At 41.0% G+C, this 27,834-nt stretch overlaps 1 protein-coding gene and 1 long non-coding RNA gene across 3 annotated transcripts in view; one reads left to right on the forward strand and one right to left on the reverse strand.

Annotated features, from left to right (window-relative positions):
• Window positions 1-11,243: 11,243 nt before the first annotated feature.
• LOC111272326 (uncharacterized) overlaps window positions 11,244-27,834 on the forward strand; it is a 35,711-nt gene continuing 19,120 nt past the window's right edge. Inside the window, exons 1-2 of one of the 2 annotated variants that reach the window (XM_086973237.1) lie at window positions 11,244-11,751; window positions 11,875-12,167. The gene's annotated coding sequence lies outside the window, so the exon portion shown is untranslated. Of the gene's footprint in view, window positions 12,168-27,834 lie in introns of both variants that reach the window. The other variant, XM_022853727.2, reaches the window with a different exon arrangement.
• LOC111272327 (uncharacterized) overlaps window positions 25,249-27,834 on the reverse strand; it is a 38,181-nt gene continuing 35,595 nt past the window's right edge. Inside the window, exon 2 of the long non-coding RNA XR_002687468.2 lies at window positions 25,249-25,656. This is a non-coding gene — a long non-coding RNA (uncharacterized LOC111272327). The remainder of the gene's footprint in view (window positions 25,657-27,834) is intronic.

Raw genomic sequence — 27,834 nt, forward strand, 5'->3', positions numbered from 1 at the left:
GTGTGTGTGTGTGTGTGTGTGTGTGTGTGTGTGTGTGTGTGCGCGTGTGGTGTGTGTGTGTGTGTGTGTGTGTGTGTGTGTGTGTGTGCGTGTGTGTGTGTGTGTGTGTGTGTGTGTGTGTGTGTGTGTGTGTGTGTGTGTGTGTGTGTGTGTGTGTGTGTGTCACTGCGCCCGCTGCAGTACGATCGGAGCTGCTAGCGGCTGCGGATGGAACAGTATCATCGGCAAGCACTCAAATACATGTTAAAATCGTGTAGAGGTGTTTTTTGATACTACTTTAGAGTTATCGGGTTAACTGTAGTAAGTTATTCATAACAAATACTTCAATGACGGCACAATATGGCTGCGGGAGATCCTGATGACAGGTATGAGACAACTACGCAAGCCTCAGCATATTAAAATAGCGAAGTAACGTCACTTAACACACTTAATATTTTTTTAAACCATAAATACGTCCGGGTAGAACACTGGTTTCAGCATTTATGCAACGGTTTCAAACAGCTAAAAATTACGTCAGATTATCTTTGTGACAGATAGATGGCTTTCTCATTCAGGCCTTCCTGGATGAATGGCGGCCTCTGTCTTGATTCGGCTGTCAATGTAAAGAACAAGTTTTGAAATTCAAAAAAAAGGCTACATTTATTCCTCAGACACAAACTTGGCCTGCTTAACATGAATGTCTTGGCAGAGAGGAACAGTCTTAGACGAAGATGTGGAAATAGATGCACAAAAAAAATTCACACCGAGATGCTTCTATTGCATTGCAAATTAAGCAGAGAGCATAGCTAGACTCCTTTTGTGTAACTCGCAATGTAAATGGGATTATACATCAACAGACATGACCGTTAATTGTTCAGTGCTTAGCCTCACTTTCATTGTTTAGGAAGCATTTGAAGTAGTCGGCGATATCGATCGACTGCTAAATCGGGATATCGATCTCAGTCCTGAAGGTGACTCCGACTTCGTAGGCGAAGTTTCTGGATGTGCAATCGACTGTCTCGTTGGAGCAGTCTCTGATTTCACTGCGGGCTTTGCCATGGCATCGAATGCTTCGATCTTCGCTTCCTGCTTAATCCTGCCAATCAGTAGCCCTGCAAGGACAACCGTCATCACCTCAAAAATGATTGAGCCAAAAGCTATCGTGCCCATTAAAGTCGTATTGTGGCTAAACCAGCTATTGATGGCTACCGTACATCCCTCTAGATATAACTCTTCCTGCTTTCCTTTCTTGCATAAGTACTTGTAGCTCTGTAAGTTGAACTTATCATAATCTTCTATACTGTTCGCGCCGCAACATCTGAGCCTCGACTGAATAACGCTCAACACGGTTAAGCACATCAAACCTGCTTCATTCCCATACTGTTTATCTGCTGTAGCCAGCAACCCGTTCATTAGGTCGTCCGCAACCTTGGCCAGTACCTTTTTATTTGTAAAAATCCATAAGAGACCGATAGGGACTACTTCGGCCATGACCAGAAGTACCATTAGGATCATATAGGACACGAGCACCAGACGGGCTCCAAAGCATACCCCATAGAAGCCCCATAAAATCACGAATACAACAAGGCAGCTTATTATAAGAACGAGGATTGCAGTGGTATTAATTAACGAGAGTTCATCCCTGATCTGCGCTTGACCTAACTTCGTACTGATGAACATGACTGCTCCCGCACCGCAGGCAACTGCGACGGCGATCACTATGATGAGCGAACTCAGCAAAAAAAACCAGTACAGCAGATAGCAGTTGTAACAATTCATTCTGGCAGTAACTTGGCAAACATTGGTCCGATAGCGCACCTAGCAATCTCGCTATCGTTGCTGTTTTATTTTCGCCAACTAAATAAAATTTTAGGCAATACTTCTGTGACGGAGGCCGTGTCAGTACCCACAGGGTGCTCGATAATAGAAACGATTACGAGTCGCACGCGTGATATTTACTCAAACCCCCTAAGCGAAGTCGCTGCAGGTAAAGACGTAATTGCCTTAGTACACGGTTACCAATATGCAAGTACCTCGTCTAGCCTATTCGTTCGATATTTCTTCGACAAGGTCCATTAAATATGATGTATTCAAAACGTACCAGATAATAGTGGAAGTTTATGTGAGTTTAGACACCATGTCATCTAAGCCAAACAAAGACAGCAAAGTAATACATAAGGAAGTCTTAGCGTATCAATTTCTTCGGTATTACAGCACCTGCATTCTGATCGAGCTATTCTACTGCTCGTAGGTTTAACGCTTCGTCGTTTCCTCATTGAAGTAGCGGCCTGAGTAGACTTAGTGCGTCGCGGCCTAAGGCTGGCTGACTGGCTGGCCGGCTGGCTATTGTCTGGGTATATTTAAAATGGCGTCAAAATAGATGTATACCAATCGCCACTGGCCATTGAAGGCGCTGTTTGTATGGATTAATTTCTACTGTGTACTGAATAGCATTGGTATTTCGCTGCATATCATTGTATTCGTTAGCACTGATAGGGCCAGCGAACGCGACCCCTCTCCTAGAGAATGACCCATAGTTCTACCGATTTAGAATGAGAATGGACGGTAGAATCCACCTTAAATACAAATATAATATTTTTCATAGTGTACCGCCACGCTTGGCACAACGCGTGTCTTAATCTAACCCGCTCAATAAACTTGAAGAAGAAGAACACGTTTCATGAGAACATACCTCCACTACAAAAAATGTCTTCACATTGATGCCTAAGCTCTTAATAGAAAAGGTCGCTTTGGGTCTTATACGGTAACGCTGTACGTCTGCTTGATGTCGTGATATACACAGCCTGCCTCAATGAGTATATATGAATTGGCCGTTTTTATAGATAGAATATTTTAACGGGAGTTATAGAGACGGCGGCGTAGCGGTTCATTATCTGACAGTTTGCAACATATGAGCTCGACTTTCTTTCCGCTTGCCACATTTTAATCCAAGATGTGCATATACAAATAAAGTCTCACGGTTTCCCGACTCGTTTAGGTCCTTTAAGATATAAGACAGGAAAGGTACACTAAACAGTTGAGCCGTGGCAGAATCTAGGGTAGCTAATGCTGCGCAGCGTACAAAAACCGTGATAAAGCTATACAGAAATTAATGAATATTCGTATAGCTACAACGGCAGTGGCCAATACACAAACATGGTTATTCGGTTCACTCACTGCCTATATATATATATATATATATATATATAGGCTTGTGTAGTTCTGTGCCACACAGCATTCTCTTCCATCAGATTACTTTTAACTTTACCTTTTCAATGCAAAGGCAGCAAACATGGGAGCACATGGGCATATCTTATATAGAGCTATTGATCTTTCTCTGTTTGCTCGTTTCGATATTAAGTGCACGTAAATACGTGTATCTGTCGTACTGGTTTGCGTATGAATGTGGTGTCCGAATTGAGTGAAACACACCCATTTATCAGTCCATCGATGTTCCTGCTGATCCGTGAGGAGCACCACTAACCGGCGGTAGTCATGCTCTGCTCGACAGCGGATAACCCCGCAGATTAGTATGTCACCGACGAGCTGCGTGCTGCCCTTTTCATATTTATTTTATAACACCGTACCACTCGCTAGTCCTAGCAGCGGCAAAACAAGAGGGGGCGTAAGAACAGGCTGTGGACTGCGACTGGCTGGCCCTAGTAGACAAATGGCACAGGCCGCCTTATCGCTTTGCTCGTTTCTGACGCCGTTGTAATAACGGTTCTCGTAGTGATCGTTGGGGGGTCGCCGGTTCTCGGACTGCTGCTACGACAACGGTTACGACACTCCGGGACGCGATTCCCGCACCGTTGTCGCCATCAGCGAGTAAAGATGCTGGCAAATGGATCTATGAATGATGTGCTTATTACCAGTATCTGAGCGCGTCAGAAATGCCAAAATTTCAGCGAGGGCCACTCTATGTATAAGCGATAGATATTGTATTCTGTAGCATAGCAGTATTATGCGCCTAAATATGCAACATTATACTGAAATATACCACCCGACCAAGTTGTAGCGCAATAATTAAAGTCTAGAAATCGGCTATTTGTGTCTTTGCGAATCATACCACCTTTTACGTCCAGTGATGGTAACTGCATGAACTATTGCCTACAGGTTAGGTAGAGAGACAGTGTGGCAAGTAGAAGGGCCATCGTTAACCTGCAGCTGTGTGTTATGAAGACTCATTTGAAGTTACTCCGTTGCTTTGTGGAGGCTTTGTATGCCAGTCTGTTATATTCAAATAGCGACCAGTCTCGCGTACGCCTAGAGCAGACGATGGATTGAGTAACTGCGCGATCCGGACCCAGGCCACCTGTATCGTCACTACTAGTGGCTTTTGTTTAGCTGTTCTTTCCGCCATTCCCGCGCTGAGAAGAGTAGCCACGGCTATCAGTATTACCTATTCTGCGGCCGCACTCACTAAATCACGTCGCAGTTGTTATGTAACAGCCTCAATCTCTATGCCCCTGTATCCCTTCCGGCAGTGAAGATTTCCGAACCCGTCTTAAAAGTCTCCACGGCAGTAACTGTCCTTACTCTTTTCTGCTGCTATTTAGTTTTCTGCTACCGCTGCCATTACAGCTAGCTAGGAAGGTCCAGCTTTACTATATGCAGCTTAGGTCGCTGCTTACCCTGCTGCTATGTCAAAGGTCCATGGCCTGGTTGGAAGTTCCAGTGCTCTCACGTATTATGCTAACGGCTTTACTGTTCAAACCAAGTTTTCCCTTGCGGCAAATCTTACCGCTCGTGCTATTGCTTCAGTTTCTGTGTACGCCATTTCTTATAACACGAGACTAGCTTCTCCCATATATTCTATGCCCGTTACAGCGTTCACCGCCGCTCCTACATCACGAACATATTCAACCCTATACGTTCACCGTTAGCATTCATAATCGGTCTATTTAACGCTTTCAGTTACCAGCGTCCGTACCATCCATGGACCCACCTACTTCATTCCTGCCGGTGTACTCAAGTAAATACGTTAAGATCGCGATAAGAAACGCCAAAACATTGCAGTAGCTATAATGTGAGCCTGAATGAAGTGAGCGAAGGTCTCCAAATCCCTTACTTATGTGTACCGTCTAAATGGCGAATAGACTACAGCCGTAACTAGAATTCTTATGGCTTGTATCTCCAAACATTAAATAAACGAACCGCGCCGCAATATCATTATCATAGACGCTGCTGGAATGAATCTGCCATTTCAGTTAGGACTGATTTACCTACAGTCTAGCAGGACATAACAGGTACAATAAGTATTCGTTACGAAAAATTATTTCATTAGCAGAATTTGGCAGTGGCGTTAACGTTGCACCGGTGCTGCTATTCTTCTGTAACAGGCTGCGACGTTCAGTTCATAAGAAATGCGATATCAAATGAATGAGTAAAGATTCTGGACGGTCAAAAAATTAGAAAAATAAAAATGTTTTTCTAACCAAACGAGATAATATTTTTCGATAAAAGTATCTGACACGAAGCATGCACACTTTAAGCTCTAGGGGGTACAATATGATATCGAACTAGTCAATATGAAATCGACGTATTCGACACAAAGCCAAACGGTACTTCAGAAGAGACTGCGTTTCGTTGGTTGACATCATTGCACTCCCTGAAACCTAACCTAAGACAGACACGAGTTTAGCAGACTAATAAACATTGTTTTATAGTAGCTCATATCTGTGGTCGGCGCTATGCTTTCATATAGCTCCCAAGTTATAAGATATGAAGTCGTGAACTGCATATTAAATGATAGTGAGGACTTCATAATCAAGTTAACCTATGATGTAAGTTAATTTGAGATAAACACTATCTCTATCTGTTAACTTGTACATTGACTGTATTCTGTCAGGGGCCTACACACCGAAGTTTTAAACTGAAATATCCTACGGTATTTTACGGCGCTTGAAGGGGTCAAAAGTTATCTCAGTTAAGTATTTCCATTTACTCTGATGATAATGCACACATAATAGTGCTAATTAGTGAATAAAAAAACGTTACGACTAGCTGAGCGTAGAGCGAACGACAGCCCAACGCTCGTTGTTAATAACAGCGACAAGCCGACTTGTTGCATGATAGTCGAACGATTAGACGGCATCGCTGGAATTGATCCTCTACTAGGCAAGAGACGAGGTGGCTAGAGGAATTCGTGCACCTCATTTAGAATCGCAGCAGTCGGCTGAACTGGCAATAACAAAAGCGTCGCTATTTACGGCGACGTCCAAAATGGACGGCCTCGAGAGTTCTAAGACTGATTCCGTGTCGTCCGAACGATTCGTTCGCTTCTACAGGAGAAACAGACATCGAGGTCGGCTTTTTTCAAGAACCTCATCACAACCCCAGAATCGATTCGTAGACGAAGTTAGTTGGAGTGGTCCAAAACATTGCCAAAATCACACCTAACAGAGACAGAGTACTCGTTGCTATTCCAAAAGGATACATTCAACAAGCGGTTTTTGCAATTTGCAGTTGCCTAGGCAAATTATACGAGGCATACGTTAAGCGTCGTGGCAGCCTGTCAAGCCGTGGTAATGTATCCGCTGACCTGTATGCCTGTGATCAAAATTTTACTTTAGCGTATCGATCCTCACGCAACAATTAGCTAGGCCACAGTGGGCGGCGGTCATACGGTGGTTGCATGAAGGATTTATTGGTTCACTTCCAACTTCCTATTGTGACGATTAGCGATATCACAGACAAAACCTCAAGAGTACTGCTTCACGTAGACTACAACCTAGACGAAGAACGACAACCCGCTTCCAACAATGTAAGGTAAAATCTCAATCTTAATAAAAGTATTACCAACGATACGGTAGTAGCTGTACGAACTCTCACGGTGCGCATACGTATCCGTAGGCACCTAAATAGCTCCGAAACAAATACAACAAACGCGTCGGTCTGCCTTGAGTTTTGGTCCTTTCGTCTCTGCCTTTGCCATTACCTTTCTCAACTTTTTCACTCTGTTGATGACCCCCCGCGGGGGAAATTGTCGGCGGGTATGTGACACACGCCGATCTTCTGCTGGCGTGCGTTCCGTGAAGAAAAGGTAAACAAGGGTAAGATAAGGTAAAAACATTTAGCCACACTATAATGTTGTATAATAAGAAAGTATATCGACAGCAAAACAAACCTATGGAGGCCGAGGTCGACTTCAGGTAACCGATAAATACAGATTTTAAGGTTGGATAGCTTAAATGAGGTGATGGGATTGTAGCGGCGGCGATGATATCATATAGGAAAACCGTATTCCTGATTTTCATCCTAAATATCACGCATTTGAGAACCATTAGACTAAATCTAGCGCGTATAGTAGGTATGAATTGTACATTCGCTAGTATAATCAAATGAATATTTTTTGATTGACGGATGCTACCACCGGCATCGGTTGCTTGTTTTCTTCAAATTTAGCTAAATATCCATAATAAGCTATATTTCTCAACGCGATATATGTATATTGTCTGAAAAGGTTCTATCATTTTTTAACTAATTAATTATCTACTAAGTAATTAAAAATCCGTTTACGTTCTTGTAGGCCTAAACGTAGTTCCAATGCTAAAGGAATTACTGGAAGGTGTCACACAACGTCGTGGCAAGGGTTGACTATCTAAGCGTGCCTATAGCTGACTATAGGTTGTGTACATCTATTTAAAAGTGAGGGAAACACGTAACAGTGCAATCATCGTACGTCTCGCTTGAGTTATGTCTGCCAGTTTGCGCCTTAAAAATTACGAGATATTTTTGTCTAGGCGTCTCGCCATTGTTCGGCCTGCGGCCGAAAAGTCTATGTGGTACAACAACTTAACAACCTCAGGCCCAATAGTAAAGAAGATTTGTTACATTTAAAGGGAAAACTTTCAAAAGTGATTGGTTCGACAAAAGACACATATTGAAAAGTTAATGTTTGACTTGAAAGTGATTTTTTTCCGCACTGAATTAAATATAAATGTGTTTGCTGATAACCTAGTAACACTCGTGCACTGGGACTAATTTCTAAAGTATTATAGTACGAAGTAATCCCTATACACGGGCAGCTGATAAAGCTGTCAAAACAAACACGAAATACGTTAACAGCGTTAGTTTATGGTCCCACCATAGGGAAGGACAACTTTTGCAAGGATATTCTAATAGAGCTACGTAATCATAAAAAACATCGATTTTTTAAGATAGGCTTTATTGGATTACGAATAGAAGAGTACAAATCCAATCAGCAGTCCCGCCAATAATCATGCTATCGCTAAGAGTATACTTAAGATTCCCTGCCGGGAGACACTAAAGGTACGATCAGTATAGATACACGCGAGCATATCTATCCTATGTAGGCGGATTCACGGAAGCGTTCGTCAACAGGTACGGTAAAACGCTTTAACTCTGCTTTTTGTACGCTGTGTCTTTGTCTATCCTTCAGGCTCAGTATCGTGCCAAATTCAATTATGGGCTAGTGGTACGAAATCTCTAGGCAGAAAGAGTTGCGAAACTGCTTTCTTCCTATGTTCCCCTCCCGTGCGCATACTTGATCTATTAAAGATTTTTATGATCTCAAAAAAAATAATGGCGTCAAAATAAACGGATGGTAAACAAATTAAAAAACATACGCGTATTCTCAACGTACCAATCTGGAGCATAATCAGATTCCGATTCGGAATTTAGTATTCTTCAAAGAGATTTCCTCTTAAATAACTGAGGCATACTCGAGAACATTTAGAAAATCAGGTGACAATTAAATACCGGGGTTCTCATAAATTGTGAACTTAGTTAAGATTTTTTTTGCTCTGGGCTGCTAGGTTGTTCTGAGAGTCCTTCACTAAATCAGCTCCTACCTAGTTATTTCTTTACTTAACATTGAATGTATCTGATGGATCTTGTATTCATACTACAATGGCTAGACCCAAGAGCTGCTGATGAAGTGTACCAGTTAGCAAATTGAGCAATAAAGCAAATGGAGTCGCTCTTCAAGGATTATCGCAGGTTTAACGTACGACCACGATGTCGCCTGGTGATGGCACCTTCGATGCTAGTCGCAACCTCGTACACCCGACAGGCAGAAGGACGCCGACGCATCTGAACAAGCAATTTTCAATGCCGCTTTTTGAGCAGCGTAAACAACGAGAAACATAATATACAGGTAAGTGAGTTAGATATTGAAATGAAAATAAGTAGAACATTTTTTTACTTTAAAACGTGGATCCGGAAAAAAATGTACGTATTACATGGCTTGGATGGCTACGGGCTTAGGCAGAGCAAAGACCTTATGCTGAATGCATCACTTTGAGCCAGGTCGAGCAGAACTACCCTAGCTCACTACGATACACCCAACTCTGATTTCTCAATTGATTTCGAAAGGAACTTACCATAGATCAGCCTGCTGGACTCGTTTGTCTGTCAGTTTCATAATGGAACCTGTGAGAATATTGCACGCCATGAACATGATGTCTATTGGACTGACCGAAATCGCCAGCTCCCCTCTCCTACATTAGTTTACGATGTTGAAAGTCTATTTAGAAAGCTCAATTGAACTTAGCTGCACCCACTGTACGTCGTTTATATATAGTTTTTGTTGCAGGCTCGAAAATTTGTCCCTTAGCCTCTTCTTATCAGCTCAATAGAAAACTTCTATAGTTCATTTCAGTGAATACAAATGCATGTTCCTGTATAAAATAGAGAAAATTTTTATTACCTATGTAAGCGTTTAATTAGCATCTCATTTTTAAGGGTTGTACTTTACCAATCTGTCTGCTTTATAATATTATATGTATGCGGTTAAAAATATAGTGGCCTAACGCTATAACACCACGTTGTCCGCATCGTATATTGATAAATACGATATATAAGGTAATATCGTGGTGTCATTCTGATTGGTCTTTTCTATTACGAAGCAATGCTGCTAGATACTGTTAGTATCATTACGGTGATAATCGTAAAATAACAAACCGTATTACAGATTTCACTCTGTTGCCATTATCGATACCGTCATTGTAAGCGCGTATCTGAAGTGCGCTATATATGATGGCTTATGGCGGCGGGTTGAATACGGCCATCATTTGTGAAGACGTTTATAATGGCAGTAAGAGCTGGGTTGCTTTAGCGTTGACGGCTTATGTACCAGAGACAGACCCATTCATGTGAAAACCCACAAGAGCTGCCTAGGCGATGCTTAGTTAAGACTGCAGGACCGGACGTAAAAGCTCGAGACATTTGTCGCTAAAGCGCATGACGTAACTAACGGTTTTAGCGGCTTCTGCGGGCAAACCACAGTTTCCGAATGAATTTGCAAAAAAAAGTATGTACAAAGTTACCTGCCAAGGCCATCAACGCTTCTCAGCTCGTCATCAGCAATGGTTTGTGAAGAAAAATACAGATACAGGCCAATACATATAATTTACTGAAGACTTTTACTAACCCGATTAAGATTACTTTAGAAGATCAATGGTGACGATATATTATATCCCTTTGAGATCAGTAATTATTCTGTAAAAATTGGTTTCTTTAGTTCACTTTTCAAAACACTCACATTCTATCTATGAGTAGAATCGATGAGCGCTTCAAGTGGCGATAAGTAGCGAAACGTTTACTATACATTCAGGTTGACGATAGAGATTAGTCTGTTTATAGTTACTCACCTAGGTTCGAAAAAAATTGTTATCTGTATAACATTCGATCGTTTACGTTCATTGACTAAATGTGTGCAGAGTCAATGTCTTAGGAATCGATCGCCGTTGGCCTCCAAGTATTTTTCTGAAACGGTCTTGCTGCTTTCATTGCCTTCTGCGCATCTTTCCCCTCACGACTGTGGTCGTCGTTTCGTTGGCCGCATCAGAGGCTGTCCGACCTGAGCAGCAATTGGCCGAAACGGCTCCGTTTTTCAGGAAGGAACAGCAGCGGCTCTCAGCATTTCGTCTCCGCACACCGGACGCTTCTGGCGTTGCTAACGGAGTCAGCTATCAAATCGTCGTTAACTATCGGGTTAGATGGCGCTGTCGTCGGCAAGTGGCGCGAACTGTTGTACAGCTCACGCCAGGGTGAGCGGGTTACCTCTGTCGCCAGTGCAAGGAACAGCAGCAGCGGACGGCAAAGACGAAGGGATGCCTGTTCGTCGTGGCACGTAACGCTGCTGCTGTCGGCCGAGCTGTTGTTGTTGGCGTTCTCCTGACGAATGGACAACAACAACAATGCAGGCAAGGGCTGGCACTGGCTTCTTTTCAAGGCCGGCCCTTCCCGTCGTGGCGCAGAAAACTCGCTCCTGGGGTGACCTGCACTTGCCCGCTTTAAACATCAACGCTTCTCAAACACAAACGATAAAGTAGTCAGCGAATGGACAGCTATTGTTCGACATGAACATCAGCATCTGGGAAAGCGCGCACTGACGTATAAAGTATTGTTGCAACTGTCTTGCTACTGATGCCCGGCGCGTTTTCAATTTATGCGAATGCTGAGTACGAACCCTCTGTCCCCGAGTTCGATTGTTTCATAAGCAACGCCGCCAACTGTACAGCCAACCTAAATGCCCTTTAAATCTTACGATTGCAATCGAACAGCGCTCAGGTCCCTAGGATCGTACACAGGAGGGCATAGGACGGACGGCAGTTAACTGCATCAAACAGAGCCGACCACAATGCGATTTTGAGGGATCACAAAAAGGGTTTCGTGCTGCAGCCTCTCATCAGTGACTGATGAAGTGGCCTGCGTCCCAATGAGTTCCCCAAATTGAGACAAAGGATTAGTACTATTGGCATAGTTACGGTTGCAGAAAATCTAAGGCACTGCCTACCTCAGCCTGTAAGTGCTTACTTTTATACAATGGTATCTCTAAGCTTCTCACCTTTACAGAGATTTAAAGAAGTCCTACTTTTAAATATCTATTAATTCTAATAAATTCCAATACGTAATTATTGCCGCCAGACCAAAAGTGCAACCAGGAAAGCTTCCTTCGGAATACCTCTCAGTGAAACATGGACTGAAGTAATACCGCCGCGATGATCTTACCTTTTGTGGACACTTTGTCCTATTAAGAGGACGTACAACGGGCGATCTTGTGCATGTCAATCGGCGCTTTATATTGCAAAAGAGAGCCTTTCTGGCGAAATTGGAAATCAGAGGACTGAACCTGTTATCGCTACTGTGCAGTGTGTCTGTGTTAGGCGTTGCTGGATTCTTACGAGATTTTATTTACTCAGGATTCAATAGCGCAGAAGGTAAGTTCAAGGAGTATCTTTAAAAAATCCACATATAAACATATCTAAAAAATGTCCCTGTACAGGAGCCGAAATTCGTGTTTTTTCTGTTGAATGTATAGGTGCTTTTGAGATCTATCTGTATTTAGGATAGGATTTGAGACTGTTCACTAGGACATGGTCGTTCCAGCTTTTAGCAGGTCATGAAGAACTGGAAAATCCAGCGGGTGTCCTAATTTAAGTTCCACATTGAAACGCTACCAGCCGGTTGCGCAAAATTCGTATTCGATAAAAGATCTACTATAGAAAGCATCTGAGCCGTTGATTTGAAAAGTGGCTGGAAAAAATTTCGAAGTGGAAGATGTGTCTCGTGGGAGGCTCTATAAAAAGATGAATAACGTATTGCGCTGGAGCTTCTAAATGGAAGCCTTTCCATGTCAAAGCCTGCGGGTTATTAAAGAAATAAGGTAATAACAATAATAACATATTGGACAATGTGTGTCCCATGATCTAATTGCTTTTCTACGATAACCGCACATGATTCTGTCAATGGGTAGATGCAACGATGGCAATAGAACATCATTTAGAATAGTTTGGTCACTTGGTGGTCTAGTGCAGCTCTTATCCATTGCAGCCCTATGATTCCCAGTCGGGCACTCACAATCATTGAACGAGGCAATAACTAATTTAATAGAGAATCGCTCATGTTACGTGGAGAACGTTGATTTTTACACCTCTGGTAGAAGTGCAGCAGATAAGGTTGAAGGCTCCCGGTAATCCACCATACTCACCAGACATTACTCCTATAAATTACCATTTTTTTCAGAAGTTGCCATAATCGCTTAACAGAAAAATTGTCTAAACATAAAATCGAGGTTTGACTTCCGTACGATAGACGCCTACAGCAACAAAGTTACCATCCAAAGGCCAGAAGGTCATAGATAATAACAACAGTAGATATTTTAACATAAAAAGGGGTTGAAACGTTAGAGTTTGAACACCTTCCATAAGATAGTAATCATCTCAACATAAAAAACAAACTCGTATTGTAATTACAAAAAAATCAAATCTATACTCGAGGCATTTTAATTTCTCAAAAAATCACACCTTTTTGAAAAGATACTACCATTGTTATGAATAAAGATAAAATAAACCAACTTAATAACATACTAATATCTTCTAAAGTATGTTAACGCTGTAAACAATCAGAGACATCCTGAGTGTCCTGAAAAATTAGGCGCACTCAAAGTCGGCCGGTACGATGCCAAACGTGGGCAAATTAAGAGGAAAAGCGTTCAAGTCTATTTCAATATGCGCTGTCACTGCAAGAACAAGATTTGCCGAATCTGGCCTAAAAAACGATTCAAATCTATTAATAGCTTTAGCTCACAAAAGCTAGCAAAATCTATTATTTATCTTTCACTTAGAAAAGCACTCGTTTCCATTTAAAATAAATGAACTTTGACCCTTTCCTACAATCCCCAACAGTTAACGTATTGCCCGTTAATCTTAGGTACACATCGTAATCTATGTCAAAGCCCAGACGCACGGTTCGTTTCGGGCTGGGAGCCAATCGTCTGATAGAATGCCTAATAGTAACGTAAAACTCGAAACGTAGAGGCCCTTCAATATTAAAGCCCTTTGTATCCAAAGTATGCCAATCCCGACGGCAAACTACTGAAATTGTAAGGTATGTTCTTACAATTTCAATAGTAAAGAGATTAACTTACGGTTTCAATTTTTTCTTATATTTCAAGAGATAATAAAAAGCAAGCTTGTGCTATTCTAATAAACTGATCAAACTAAGGCCACTACAGCTTTACCAAGAAAAACATTCGTCATATGGTCGTTTGAAAATTGTTTTACATAGCATCGGTTCGTCAGTACTTCAATTAACCTACTAATCTTCACCATATATACATGTATATATATATATATATACATGTATATATATATATATATATGTGCCAATTAACGCTTCGTATGTTTGCGTTTCTTCATTTCGTACGTTTATAAAGCGTATTGCTGATCTAAATGTAGTTACGATGTGCAGCATTCTTCTAGAACTCTTCGTTGTTACTTTTTTATAGAAAATCCCAATGTTGACATTAACTATTTCCGTACCTCTTCAATGATTGTATTAGCAATCTGCTGTCGACGGTGAAGAAAGATCCAGACGTACATTTTCGGCAGAAAGATTTGATTGTTTTGTTCAGAGATCGAAGATGCGCCGCAGGCAGTTGCTTCCAATGTAACTGGATGCCATAGAATCCAACTATGGTGTTATCTTGACCAGAAAAAGCCTTAGTGCCGTTTTCGTTGAAAAACTATATCGATCTTCAATAAATGCAGCAGGCACGAGGCCTTCACATACACCGAACGATTTCGTGCTTAGCACCTCCTCACATATGGACATCTGCTCCTGTCTTTGAAGGTATAGTTATTTTTTGCAAAGCCTTTGCTGATCGATCGCCGTGGCCAATTTTAATCGTTTTAGCCTCTTGTGTGTTAATTTCCAGGCCAACATTTGTGACCCAAGCCCTAATAGTACAATTTGATGAAATCGACTACCGCTATACCGTTCAATGTTATCCGCGTACATAATGCTTTTGACTTGTTGTGGGATTATTAATAAATTTCTATTAAGCCAAAAAATAGTAATAACAATAATGGACTTAGATTGTTCCCTTGAATAGTTTCCCTATTTGTTAGGGTAAAAGACCGCTGCCATTATATCATAGTATTGTTATGAGATCTAGTATTTTCGCCAAGACTCTGTGGCCACTTAGCTTTTCGAGTAGCTGAGTTCCCGAACCGAATCTGAAGGCATAAACATACCTCCAAAAGTGATATTTCAACGCCATTTAAGGGTGCCGAGCAAGCCGACATCATGGTGGAGCGTTACGCGTGCACTGCTTTTCTTATGATCGACGAGCGAATGTACTAGACAATTACTTTAACGGTGAAGTTTAGTTTATACTATAACTCTTAACTTAATTTATGTATATTCAACTTTCGCTTCATCGAAACCGGCTTAGCTCCTAGCTGGCGTTGAAGAGCTGCAGAACAATTAAATGAACCTTGCTACGTAAACATTATCTCATCTGGCAAGTTTACGTACGTAAGCATAATAATGGGGTGATAGAGATGGTTGACCATTTAGATTTTCTCCGTGTACTTTATCATCGCTGATACTTGAAAACTTTTCCTTCCTAATTAGTTAGGTTTTTTTTAGATGTCCAAAACGTTATTTTTAGGTACCATCGTAGGAGTTTATCTATATAAAGTGGCACATCTAAATTTCTCCCTGACTTGCATCTCTTACGAAAGGAGTGTATTTAAACAAAAACAGATACTTCGACAAAGTGTTTTGCATGCATCAGTAGAGTTATTGTTAACAGTCACACACGACCATTGTAAACGCGATTACATCTTCAGTTCACTACCTACTTACTAGTTATTTTTAAGTTCTTAAGAAGTTTTTTAAACTATTTTAATACATTTTCAAGCTCTTTTTAGCATTTAAAGGTTATTAAAGATCTTTCAGTTTGCCTGATGGAAATATGGTGCGCATTTTTCAGGAGAACAAAAACAGTTTTCGGTCCTGACAGGGATTTGTTTAAGAAAAAAAAACATTCGATAGTAACAGTTCTTCGTTAAAATTGCAACCACGAAACGGTATTTTCCGTCGCAGGGAAAAAGGAAGAACTCGTTTTTTTCTAGTGTGATAAACAGCGCTCCAAGATATGTCCCAAATGTCATTTTGTATATATATGTATATATTGTAAAGATGCTTATCGCGACCATTAATATCATATATCATAATCCCAAGGTAAATGCGGTACCAAAAAGCATTATGAAAATTACTGGCAATAATGTAGATCGTTGATTTCGGGCAGGAACGTTTTGATAGGGTTTTTCCAATGTTTAGTAAATACAAAGCTAAGTCGAATGAACCGTAGTAGCAGTTTGTTATTTTGGCAGCTGCAGCAGATCGAATCCTGGACGCCAGTCAGACAACAGTGTTTGCCGCTCATTATGAACGAGGCTAGAGCGCCGATCGACTTTTGACAAACGCATAAATGCCGCTAACTGGGAAGCAGACCCTACGCTCGAAGCTCTCGTTGCCTGCCCGTACGCGGACATCATGATCATATCTGCTCCAGCGCCGGTCCTTCCACACGGCAGCTAAAATGCTCGGCGTTCGATAGATGGTCTCTACTATTGTCTTCGCATGTCTAGCAGAATCGACAAACTTGTTGCTGACTTTTCGAACGGCCATGGGGCAGACGGCGTTCAGCAACGTTAGCATAGTTCTAGACAGAGCTGTTTGAGGGCTTCCCATAAGATTATACGTTCTGGTCAACGTGAAAGACTTTGTTGCGGCTGTTGTAGTCCAAGATTACGGACAGCTCCATTGTACGCCACTTTCGCCAGGACCTGGAACCGCGTTAGAGAAACTAAAAAGAAAAGGGGCATTGGGGTTTACGTTAGCCCCCATTTGAGTGATGCCACTTTTCCAAGGCCTAGTACTGTGCAGCGATCTGGGCCGTCGAGTGTACCGCTCGTACAAAGCGGCCTCCTTGAATTAGAGAAGGCTCAAAAAGCGCGGAACTTTCGCCTAGGCAAGATAATAGCTAAAATTGAAGAAGAATCCCGCATTCAAACGTATGTGTTCAGCAGTAGCCCGGTCTACCGGGTCCACATTGGACGAGCTCCACATTCCATCGCCTCAGATGAAAAAACCAGAAGAAGACGGCGGGGCGTTTCGAAACCGCAAGACGTTGCAACGCCTTCTTTCTAGAGGGCAAGCTTGCAATGCGGATTCGGAAGATGCTGGTCCGGTGTGAGGTCTGCTAGCGGTGTAACCGTGACTCAGGGAAACGTGATGTCCTCACCCGGTGCCAACTCTGGAACGCCCCTTTTATAGGGTTGCGGTAGACTTCGTGGGCCCCTCAAAATCTCAGCCGATAAAGCTAACCGATACTAAAATGTGCAATTTTAGTGATGGTCGATTACTGTGCCAGCCTTATCCAGCTCGTGCCGGTCCGAGAGGCGGTTGTCGTGATCTGGGTGACGAAATCACATCGAACACGTTAAGACGGCTCTAGGATACCGACAGTGCAAAACGCTGGTCGAGCGTGTGATCCGAGTTGTCTTAGAAGGGCTAAAAGCGAAAAGACTTTACGGGTTTCTACAACAAAACAGTTGTATATCACTAACAAATACAGTGAATGGACAACCTTTGATCATCTGTTCATCAATTCAAATGTTGCAAATGAGCAAAAAAAAATCCAGTGTACACGTCTTATCGGAAACGTTTCGTTGGTTTTATTCGAGGTATTACGGGAATAGGTTCCTAAAGTTGCAGTGAAAAAAAGAGCCAGTTTAACGTGGACGATTAATCTAAAATGTTAATGATGTATATTTATTTTTCTCATTTGTTGATGAATGTACGCAGTATTTGACGTGTCGACAAATCCCACCTGGACCACTTTGTACACTTATATATCTGTTGCATCCTACAGCGCCATATCGGCCCGTAACTGTGAGTGAGTTTGAATGTACTACATAATAGTTAACGAGCTCAACGACAAAAACACTGGAGATTGTGTAACTCATTGTAATATATATATATATATATATATATATATATCGTATAGTGTTTATGCGACAGCAGAAGAAAAACCAATCTTATGAAGAAGTTCTGGAAGCTGGAATCACACAAAAGTGAACTAGTCACCGAGCCGGGTCGTTCGCAGCCGAACCAGTTCCTTGGGTACTTCTGTTCTTATGCCATACTATCAAATCTGTCAAGGTTCGCCCATTAAGTAGTAACAATCGCTCCAATGGTACCTGCTGCATCGCAAAGAAGACTCTAACAGTGATGTAACCGATAATAGCGAGTTTAACTTCATTCAAGTTCATCTATACAAGCCTTATAAAACGAACGAAGTCAATTATTCTTAGTACTAGCGCTACGGGCGACGCTATTCACATGTGAGCTTTCATTGAAACACGGCCTCCTCAATTTCTATATGCGGCTCATCGTCGACACCGAAGAATAACGAGGAACTTGGCAGCTACGGTATGTTTGGTCTTTTTTTTTTTACTGCTGCTGGTGCTGCTAATCAATCAGCCCCGCAGAGCAGACGAAGCAGCAATCACAATAACAACAAAAATAAAAACGTTCCTTCATCACGACATTGTCAAGCATACTAAGACATATTCTCACATAAATGGGCTTGCACTATTACATTAAGCATCCTTATTTTTACTGTTGTTGTTGTTGATGATGCTGTGTGCAACATCTGTTGCGCAATGCAGAGCGGCGACAATCGCAGCGGTCAGCAACAACAAAACAGGAAAGATACGACGACGACGACGACGACGACGACATTTGGCAAAGGCACACGCAGCGGCAGGATAGTGGGCAACGGGCGGTTACGGTAGCGCTATGCTACGACTCTAACCGATAAAGACGACATAAAGGCCACGTCTTTGGCCAGAAGATAAAAGCAACTGTTTTATTTTATGTCGCTGCTTATAAAGCTTTCATCTACTACTCCGTTCGTCCATTATTTATTGGTTTGCCTCTGTCGATTTTTTGTATAATATTACGTGCGATACGCCCTCTGATGCGGTGTGCCGCAGCATCATCGACCGACGGGGGTTACTTACTATGACTTTACTATTATCTCATACGTTACACGTTAACGCAATTTAGTGACGCACATGTGTCGAGTGTGCATGAACTGGGGGAAGAATATTCTGTATTACGGTAGTAGCTGTGCAAACGAACATTATCGAATAGCTTCTTGCCATTTAATTGTTGGGACTGTTTACACAACCAAAATGTTTTTTAGACGACTTTACCTTTAAACGGCTATTGACACACATTCAGATGGGTATCATGGCCATAAGCACGAAAAAAAAAATGTAAAAGCATAGCATAGTACAATACTTAATAGCAGGGAATCAATGTAGGGGTTCAAATCGAATTTTCCATTGCTTGGGGTCTAGATGGAGAAGTATGATTCAACGCTTCCGGCTAGAAAACGCCATATCTTATGTGGAAGCACAGCATTACGTATACGAAAGCTTTAGCAATTGTACATGTACCTAACTACATACTTAGAAGTAGTTAGGCCTAAAGAACGATGTTTAGATCGAGGGCGGGTAGAAAAATGTAAGCAAAGCTTAACTAATTCAATATTAATGGCTAGATCCGAATGCATGGAAGATCCGTTAGTTGTCAAATGTTGCGTAATTTGCAGACGACAAAAGTAAGCCGTTCAGGTGTAGCCAGTCATGCTTATGTTAAGCAAGGTGTTAATGGGTTTCGTAATGAACTTCCCGATTCACGCTAGGACTCTGAAAAGACCTCATGCGTAACCGTCACTTCGTAGTAAATCTTAAGCAGACCTGGGCTCCATATCTAAATTGGGGCAACGGTAATTAAACGATTCATACTGGCTGGAAAAATCCGGTGCATTCGGTGTTGGATCCAATCGTATAGACTCACGCGTATGTCAACGCGCGGATATAGAACTGCTAAGACAAAAACGAAATCTCTGCAACTTATGTGAATATACCAGCAACGATCATATTTTCTAACGTATTTTTCAATAGGAACTTACGAGTAATGAGCAATCATCGTTCACAGAATGTGAGAATCTATGGTAAGATCATTCCCTTTTTTCTACTCTATGATAGCCCCTTTTGAGGAAACGAAGTTACAGAACGATCACTTTCGATTGTCGCAAAGGGGACGGAAGATCGACAATAAATGAACTATACCACCAACAGGCTCCACGCCTTTAGACCTGGCACTATAATATTTCACGAACCTTTTGAATCTTATTATTCAATATATTTTATAATATTTCGAGTCCAGCTGATTGATTAAAAATGAAAAAATATACGGCATAGTGATGCACGACGCAGTGTGCGTGCGTAACGTCTGTTAACTCTGAGTAAATGGTAGCCTACGGATAAGCCATATAGTTGGATCCACTTTGTAGCACAATGTGGCAAAGTTCTCGTACGTTCATTTGAAAGCTTCACCTTTGAATGCGACTGCTAGCTAGGACAGTGTTACTAAAGCTATTAGTAAGCTTGACGTCTAGGGACGACGCGCCTAAAAAAACAGCTTGTAGTTACGAATGGCAAATAACTTGCATTTGAGTAGGCACAACTTGAGCCGTATGTGAAGACACGGGTCTGTTGTCTCAAGGACTGTACTCGTCCTAGAATAATTTACGGGTGCTCTTTTACGTCTTCATGATTAGTGTTCTTGTGTCCAGATTACAGTATGCCTCAAAGAAGCACAAGCAAGACATAATCTTACAGCATGGCGTCTTTTAGGAAGCGTCCGAGCTGCTTTTTTGCGCTGTTATTATGATTTACTGATCGTGTAGCAGCAGTAGTAACCGTAAACAGAGGTAAAATTGGAAAAAGATTAAAACAGCACAAATACAATTGCTTCACCATCCTGCTCTTGAAATATGTTACGCCAAACATACTTATTCAGCCAAAAATTTTTTTCCAATTCAGCTTTTTTCATACATGTATATTGTACAAGAAATTTCTAAATAGAAGCAATCACTAAGTTGCTTACTTAAAGTCGCTGACTCGGCTGATAACATTCTGGGGTAACTGGCGTTCCCCATAACCTCATTTTACGTACTAGGTCCGGTCAACATCAATTTGAAACATCCCAAAAATGAACTTTTAAACTTTTCTGCCTTACGCAGAACGAATGTGTACATGCGGAAATAGTGTACACGTCATCATATGTATACATGATGAGTTCAATTCTAATAGATTGCTTATATATGGATATTTACAACAGTTGTTGCTGAGGCACGGGGCTGTTGCACAAGAAACATTTGTGATGATCTAGGCCGATGTGCCTAGACGGTGTCATTTTCGAGCTGTATGATTCTGCGCGACAAAGGAGAGAAAAACGAAAACGTGTTGTAAATCTTAAACAAGACTATATTGTTGTGAAGCATGTACAAAGAATCATTCAAAGATTCAATGAAACCGCAGGATTTACGTGACCGCGAGGCTTTCGAAGATCGGCAGGCGAAAGATGCGTAATTTGTGTTGGTTAGATTTGAATAAAACGTGTATTTGGCGTACGACGTAGATTGAAATAGTTCAGAAGCCAAAAACTACAGAATCCTATAATCTACAAGAGCTTCTAAGGGTAAACGTTTGCAAAGGTTAAATATTAACTTTAATAATAATAAATAATAGAAAGAATAATAAATTAAAGATAAGATTGCTCATGCCTTTACTTAATTGCTAAAGGGCATGGCAACTGAAAAAAACAGCATCACAAAAACATTTTGCCACCATACTTTGTCATTTGCTGTTAAATTTAGAGGAGCTCCCAATGGAACCAAACATCGAAATTACTCAATCGATCAAGCCTCCTATTGTAGAGTTCTAATTAAAAAACTCACCATAAAATTATAGAAGCAGGTGCACACAGATTTCTAGAAAAGAACTCCATCTGAAGACTTTAGTGGACCGACTGTTATTATGACGCCACCACTAGCCGCTTTCCTTCTGGTAAACGTTATCTTTCACGTTCTTCTTTAACCCACTTCTGCGTTTAGAAAATATTGCATATAGGATATTTAAATTAAGTTGTTTAAATAAAATAGGTATGAATACTTATTTATAAGCTACATAACGTGTGAAATAACATGTTGTACACGTGCCGTCAATCCGCACTTTATGGGCTCGTAGATCCCCGTCACGTGCGTCCTATCCATTATAAGTGCGACTTGCTTCGATCACGAATCTCTGTCAAAACCTGCATCGGTCCCAAGTCCTTAAGCAGAAAATTCCCGGAGCGTAAGTAAAGCGATATTGCTTTACCTAGGCCTATTGATATACCGCTCAAACGTAACGCACAATAAAGAAATCCTGCAAACTCCAATCTAGGGCTAGCGATAGACAAAGATCACAAACATCTACGGGACCTCAAGCAATGGAAAAAACTTGTTCTTTCGAAAGTAGTTCTTGTTCTGTGCGTCAAAATTCTACACTAATAACAAATGTTTTTTTTTAATAAATATCCCAGTTCATTGTGAGTCTTCTGCTTTGCCTCGTGAAAATCTTAGAAATTATATTTCGACAGCCCCATGAAGACGAATAAAGATTATTTACTGAAGGCCTTATCAACACTAACATTGATCGTCGATTGCAGGCAATGAAGGCAAATTTATATTTGTCTGACATAAACGCTTGACGTAAATAGCAAATCTTGTTGATACTCCGTAAATTAACCTCCTACCTCTTCCATAATGAGTTCTAGGGAAAGGTGACTCTCTTCTGGTACCGATGATATTGAACGAGCGGGTATTCGATACGACAAACAGGCCGTGAAAATAGGCCCTGATTTCTGCATATTTACTTCTGGCGTTATTAAAATTAGACCAGTCTGCATAAATATACGTTACACACGCGTCACTAGTTGACATAGGCTACTTGACATGTTATAGAATCAATATGGCGGTCGAATAGACTGTATAATTATATAACAGACACGGTTGTGATACAGTAATTGAAGTCAACGATAATTACTTCAGCAAGTCATGAAGCGTTTGCCGTTGTAGCAAGCTTTGTATCCTAGTTATAGAATGGCAGTGTTATAATTCTTTTAATATACCATATCAATAACCGATAATAGAAATACTCTTAATATACAATCTAAAGTAATTAATGCAACATGACTGAGTCACGGTCATGCATCTTGGTTTGACCTCTCGACACAGATGTCGATGCATTTCTGGCCGTTATTGCCTTTAATCCGATTTTCATTTGCCAAAAACCGTAAGTTACTAAAGCCGTAAGTTTTAAAGTACTTGTTGACCTAACTGTGTTGATGTGGCACTCACAGCTAAAACTTCTGAAACGCGGTCGATCCATGCCTTCGATCACTCAATTGGCATACCATTATGCCGGAGTAGATAAATTGAATTGTTCTTTTTTCAATATTTATATTCGAGCTTTGTAACATTCATTCGAAAGGTATATTGATAACTGAACTCAGCTGATACAGATTGACCTATCTCGAAAGCTTCAGATAGGTTTAAACAGGCCGTCGATAGGCTGACTGACCAACCACTCTCACGTTTCGTGACCTAGAATAGGTTTTCTTAGATAAAGAAACCAAGACGAAGAAAAAAAAGTTACATTTTAAGTCCAACTAGGCGAGATGAAACTGAAATAATATAATACAGAGAAATCTGAAAACAAAGAGTTGTTGCCCATCATAGTGTATTGTATCTACGAAAAAGTGATTGCGGGTTTGCTAAGGGCAGCTTGTCAACGGTGACTGAAATCTAAGCTAAGTTCTTGTGTTTTCCAGTATGTACTCTATGTATACCCTACGGCTGCTTCCACGGCTGTCAGACATCAAGAGACCGGTATGTGTTAGCTATGGAGAAAACGATACAACTATAATTCTACTTTTGTTACTAAGTTTTCCGGCCACACTTTGTTGCAGCTGTTTCGTACTCTACGGGCAAAATCTACCTATGAACAACAAACGAAGCTATGCAAGTTACACAGAAAAGACATTGTTTATAGGGGTAGGCTCGTATTCTAGCTTTTCGATCCGCCGTAATAATGAGAAGTATATTGGGATGAAATCCGCAGCTAGAAGCTGCTGCTGATTATTATTACGATACGACGACGAAAGCAAGACACAAGACGACACGCCCACGTACACAAAGCTCGATATTGCAAAAAAAAAAAAAAAAAACGAGCTGCTGATGCCGCTGCCCCCGCCGGGGTGGCATCGTAAGTAGCTTCGTGGTATACCGATCGGTTTTATACTTTATGTACATGTTTATACCAGCAACGTGTATGTGTGTTGTTCCCGTTACACGTCGACCTGTTCGACAAGCAGACGAACGAACGAACGAACGAACGAATGAGAAAGTGAATTTGTTTGTTTGCGAAGCTTTCATTTCTGCCCATAGAATCATTGTCGTATCGTTATCATCATAGGTCCTTCTCGTTGATGGCTAGATCTTGCTTTGTTTCGCTATCATACACTAGATGCCAACCACATAGCCACTGATTGGCTACGATTTATTATGAATACATAAATTCTATTATCAAACTATATCGGGTCAGACTGCGGTCGTACAGAGAATTGCAATAATAAACGATGTAAAATTTTGCCTTAAGGTTCGTGGCTTGTTTTCATTCAGGTGCAGATGTACCCTATGGGTGATTGATCTAAATGCCCAAAATCAGTCAGGTAAACTACTTAACAGAATCGAAAAACCCAGTGTCTGATAGTTCAGAGCAATCGACCCCCTATTTTACAACATATAGTGTGTTTTTAAACATTTTTAATAAGGTAAACTTGAACAAAGCAATTTTGGAAATGAAGTTTTGCGGCATACCCCCCCCCTTTTACCGAAATATTGTATTCGTTCAATTCCATTTATGTGTTGCTACAGCGAAACCCGTACGTTAAGTGCCTTTTCAATCAATGGCCCGAGTGAAGTTAACAAAAACTGTAACATCTGATATTTCCGAAGGCATATTGTACCGAGCGAAAGCTGCCGTCAAAGTACGAGCCAAAACATGAAAAGAAACTTATCGGGACCGATATCGCCTTTCAGCGTTCATGATAATATCATCTGAAATGAATTGTAGCTCTATGGAATTTTCATCAAATTTTACGTTTGTCTTTAAATCATAAAGCTTTGCAAAACTTTTCTGTCAGCTAAAGTTTCTATATGTTTTTTTTTTTGTAGGCCTTGCAAATTCGACCGAAAGTCGTCCCGAAGTTAGAGCCAATAAAAAGCTATGAACAGAAACGAAAAACAGTGGTTTGAACCCCGATTTTTGTGAAAATAAGTTGAACAATATTATTGTGCCACGGGCGAAGGATCTTGCAAGTTTTACTTTGAGCGAGTGCGGCTTTACGAATCGAATGGTATATTTATAGTGATATCAAAAAAAGTATTAGTCGTTATCTACTTTGGCTACAGTTGGAGAACAATATAGCCTAGAGTCAAAAACAATATAGCCGAGAAATAAAGTAGAAAATTGCGCATTGAGATTTGGCTCGATAGCATCTTTTCATGGACTTTTTATTGGTACGTAAAGATACAGTTTTTTCAGGATAAAGATCAGTCGCTGAAAGGAACTCCTAATAAGTTAAGACCGTGTGTTAACGCTGTTCGTGCTGAGTGGGTCGTTTACATTGAACCCGTGATAGCTCAATGGATAACGTATTGGCCTGCCAATGTTTGAGACGTGTTGTGGTCCGGGTTTGAATCGAGGCGTAACAAACAAATCTTGTGTCACGCTGGCATCCAGCCGCCTGTTCGAATACGTAATGGTGACGCCGAACGTAAAACTCTAAACAATTAAAAGCATTCACCGAACTATCTACGAAGCGCAATCACGGTTTTACGGCAAGAAACGGCATCGAGTAGTGAAGTTCGAAAGTTGAAATGGCAGTTACCTGGAATAAACAGTTTGTCCTAGACTGACATTAGATTTTTTTTGGCTGGGTTTTTTTCTTTTCACTAAAGTCAAAAAAATCTCGTAAAAAACGAACTGAGTTTTCGAATGAAATATTTCTAAACGAACTTTTTACTGTCTGATTTTTGTGTCCGATGCTAAAATTCATATGATCCGAACTAATACTTCGAGAGCAATTATATTTAAGTTTTTATTTCGGGATTCACAGTAATATCAAGGTGCTATAGTTTCAAGAGCAGTTTTCTTCATTTTATTACAAGAATAATAAAATACTCAGTGATGTTACGGATTGCTCGCGCACACAGACATTAGTCATCAGTCTTATCGCTCAGAGGTAATACCACTGTATCAGTTCTTCGTACGATAAGCAGTGAGCATGCCTTGAAAGTATGGCCTAAAGCATGTCTCTCAGCATTGGGCAGGAAACTCAAGAAGAAGGACTCACTTCAACGAATGACGAACAAACATAGCTATTAGAAGCCAGCGTTTGAGTGCAGGCGCGTGTTAGGGTGAAACGTACGTCATACAAAGACAGATAGGCCCGTCACCGTAAATCGCAAACGTGATTGTAGCCATGGGAACAGGGTGGTCGTGACAGGGAATGCTTGTTTATTTGTTCAAGAAGTATTTATCTATCTATCTATCTATATAGGGTAAACTCTGGATCGTCCGGCGACGAAACACGGAGGCGATAGCCTTGTGTCAGCTAGATTTTCTTCATAGGACTACAATGATTATCATCGGTGTGATTATCTTTACTACTATTACAACTAGACTGCTCTTTATTTTCATGGTTTTCTTCCATTCTCTGATTTTGTATTATTCGTATAATAACATTTATTGCTGAAATTTTTACGTAGTTTTATTACGTAATGGTTGTATCATTGGTACGTCGCTTTTTGCAATTGGCGCTGCTATAATAATGTGCGTTGGTGTACAAACATGGCACCCACACTTCTAATCACTATTCCGCTATTGTCGCAATATAATTGTTGTTTGCCTGCCAGAACGCTGTGAAGTTGTCCGGCTATCTCCCTCAGAGACAAAACGCAGTGAAATAATCGCAGGATTATTCTATAGAACAGATAACCTATAGGCTGGCATTAATAATTAACACAATGTCGCGAAATTGTTAAATGGGTCCCAATTAGACCAGCGCTCCATGTAGTTAAAGAGCAAATTCTTGCGTATTAACCGTTTTATACGCGGTGCCTGAACAACGAGTCAAAGTTCAACATAAAAAGTAAACTTCTTTCGCGATAATACCGTCACATGGACGGCCCTTATTCGACAGACCTCGGAGTTACTTGGAACTCTAGAAGGATTTTCTCCGATTTATTTGAATTACGCTAAAAAAAAGAACAACACTTGACGGAAATGCAGAAGGGGCAACACATTTGATAAATAGACGACTATATTTCCAGCCGGAATCGTAGACGGTTTCGGGAGTCACAACGACGATTACTGGTCTATTTTGTCTACGCTGGCCCTCAGCTGCCCCCTGCCGCAAGAAGGAACAGCTCGCTTTTTCGGAAGAGCTTTTCCTCAAAATAAGGTTACATGGTTTGACCGCATCCTACTCCTAAAAGGCTCTGAAGCCACTAGTACTTCATTTTTGTTACAATCGATGCCGTTGGAACATCGATTCGTGAGCAAGGCATTATGTAACAATATCCCTACGTCCTGGTAAATGTCATGTCTTCAAAAACAGCCCGCGTTTCGACTGCGTCTCGTGGGCCGTACTCAGAAGTGCTTACATGCGTTAGCTAAATAGTACAAAAGCGGCTCTTCAAGTAACGACACTAGAAAGATTTCCTTTTTTCTTACGAAGCTTAGAAAGGCTGGCATGCAATCCATTTTTGAGTTGTCATCGTCATCGTCAAATGAGGCCTTTCTAAAGATCAAAAGAAACCATTGATGATGAGGCATCTTTATTGCAACAGAGACAAATGCTAACAAGACTACACAAAATTGCCAGCTTATATTTGTAGACATCACTAGTCGCAGCCGTCTTCCATTATGTACGGTAGAGACAAATGATTCATTGGCCACGCAACTATGATAAAGGAAGCTTTGAAAGTTAATATCAATAATGAGAATAGTACTACTCGAGTGCATGCGATAAGGGCGCGCTCATTTCTTGAATCGGTGCATAGAT

Source organism: Varroa jacobsoni, unplaced genomic scaffold (genome assembly GCF_002532875.2).
Source record: "Varroa jacobsoni isolate VJ856 unplaced genomic scaffold, vjacob_1.0 contig02036, whole genome shotgun sequence".
NCBI classification, from domain to species: domain Eukaryota; kingdom Metazoa; phylum Arthropoda; class Arachnida; order Mesostigmata; family Varroidae; genus Varroa; species Varroa jacobsoni.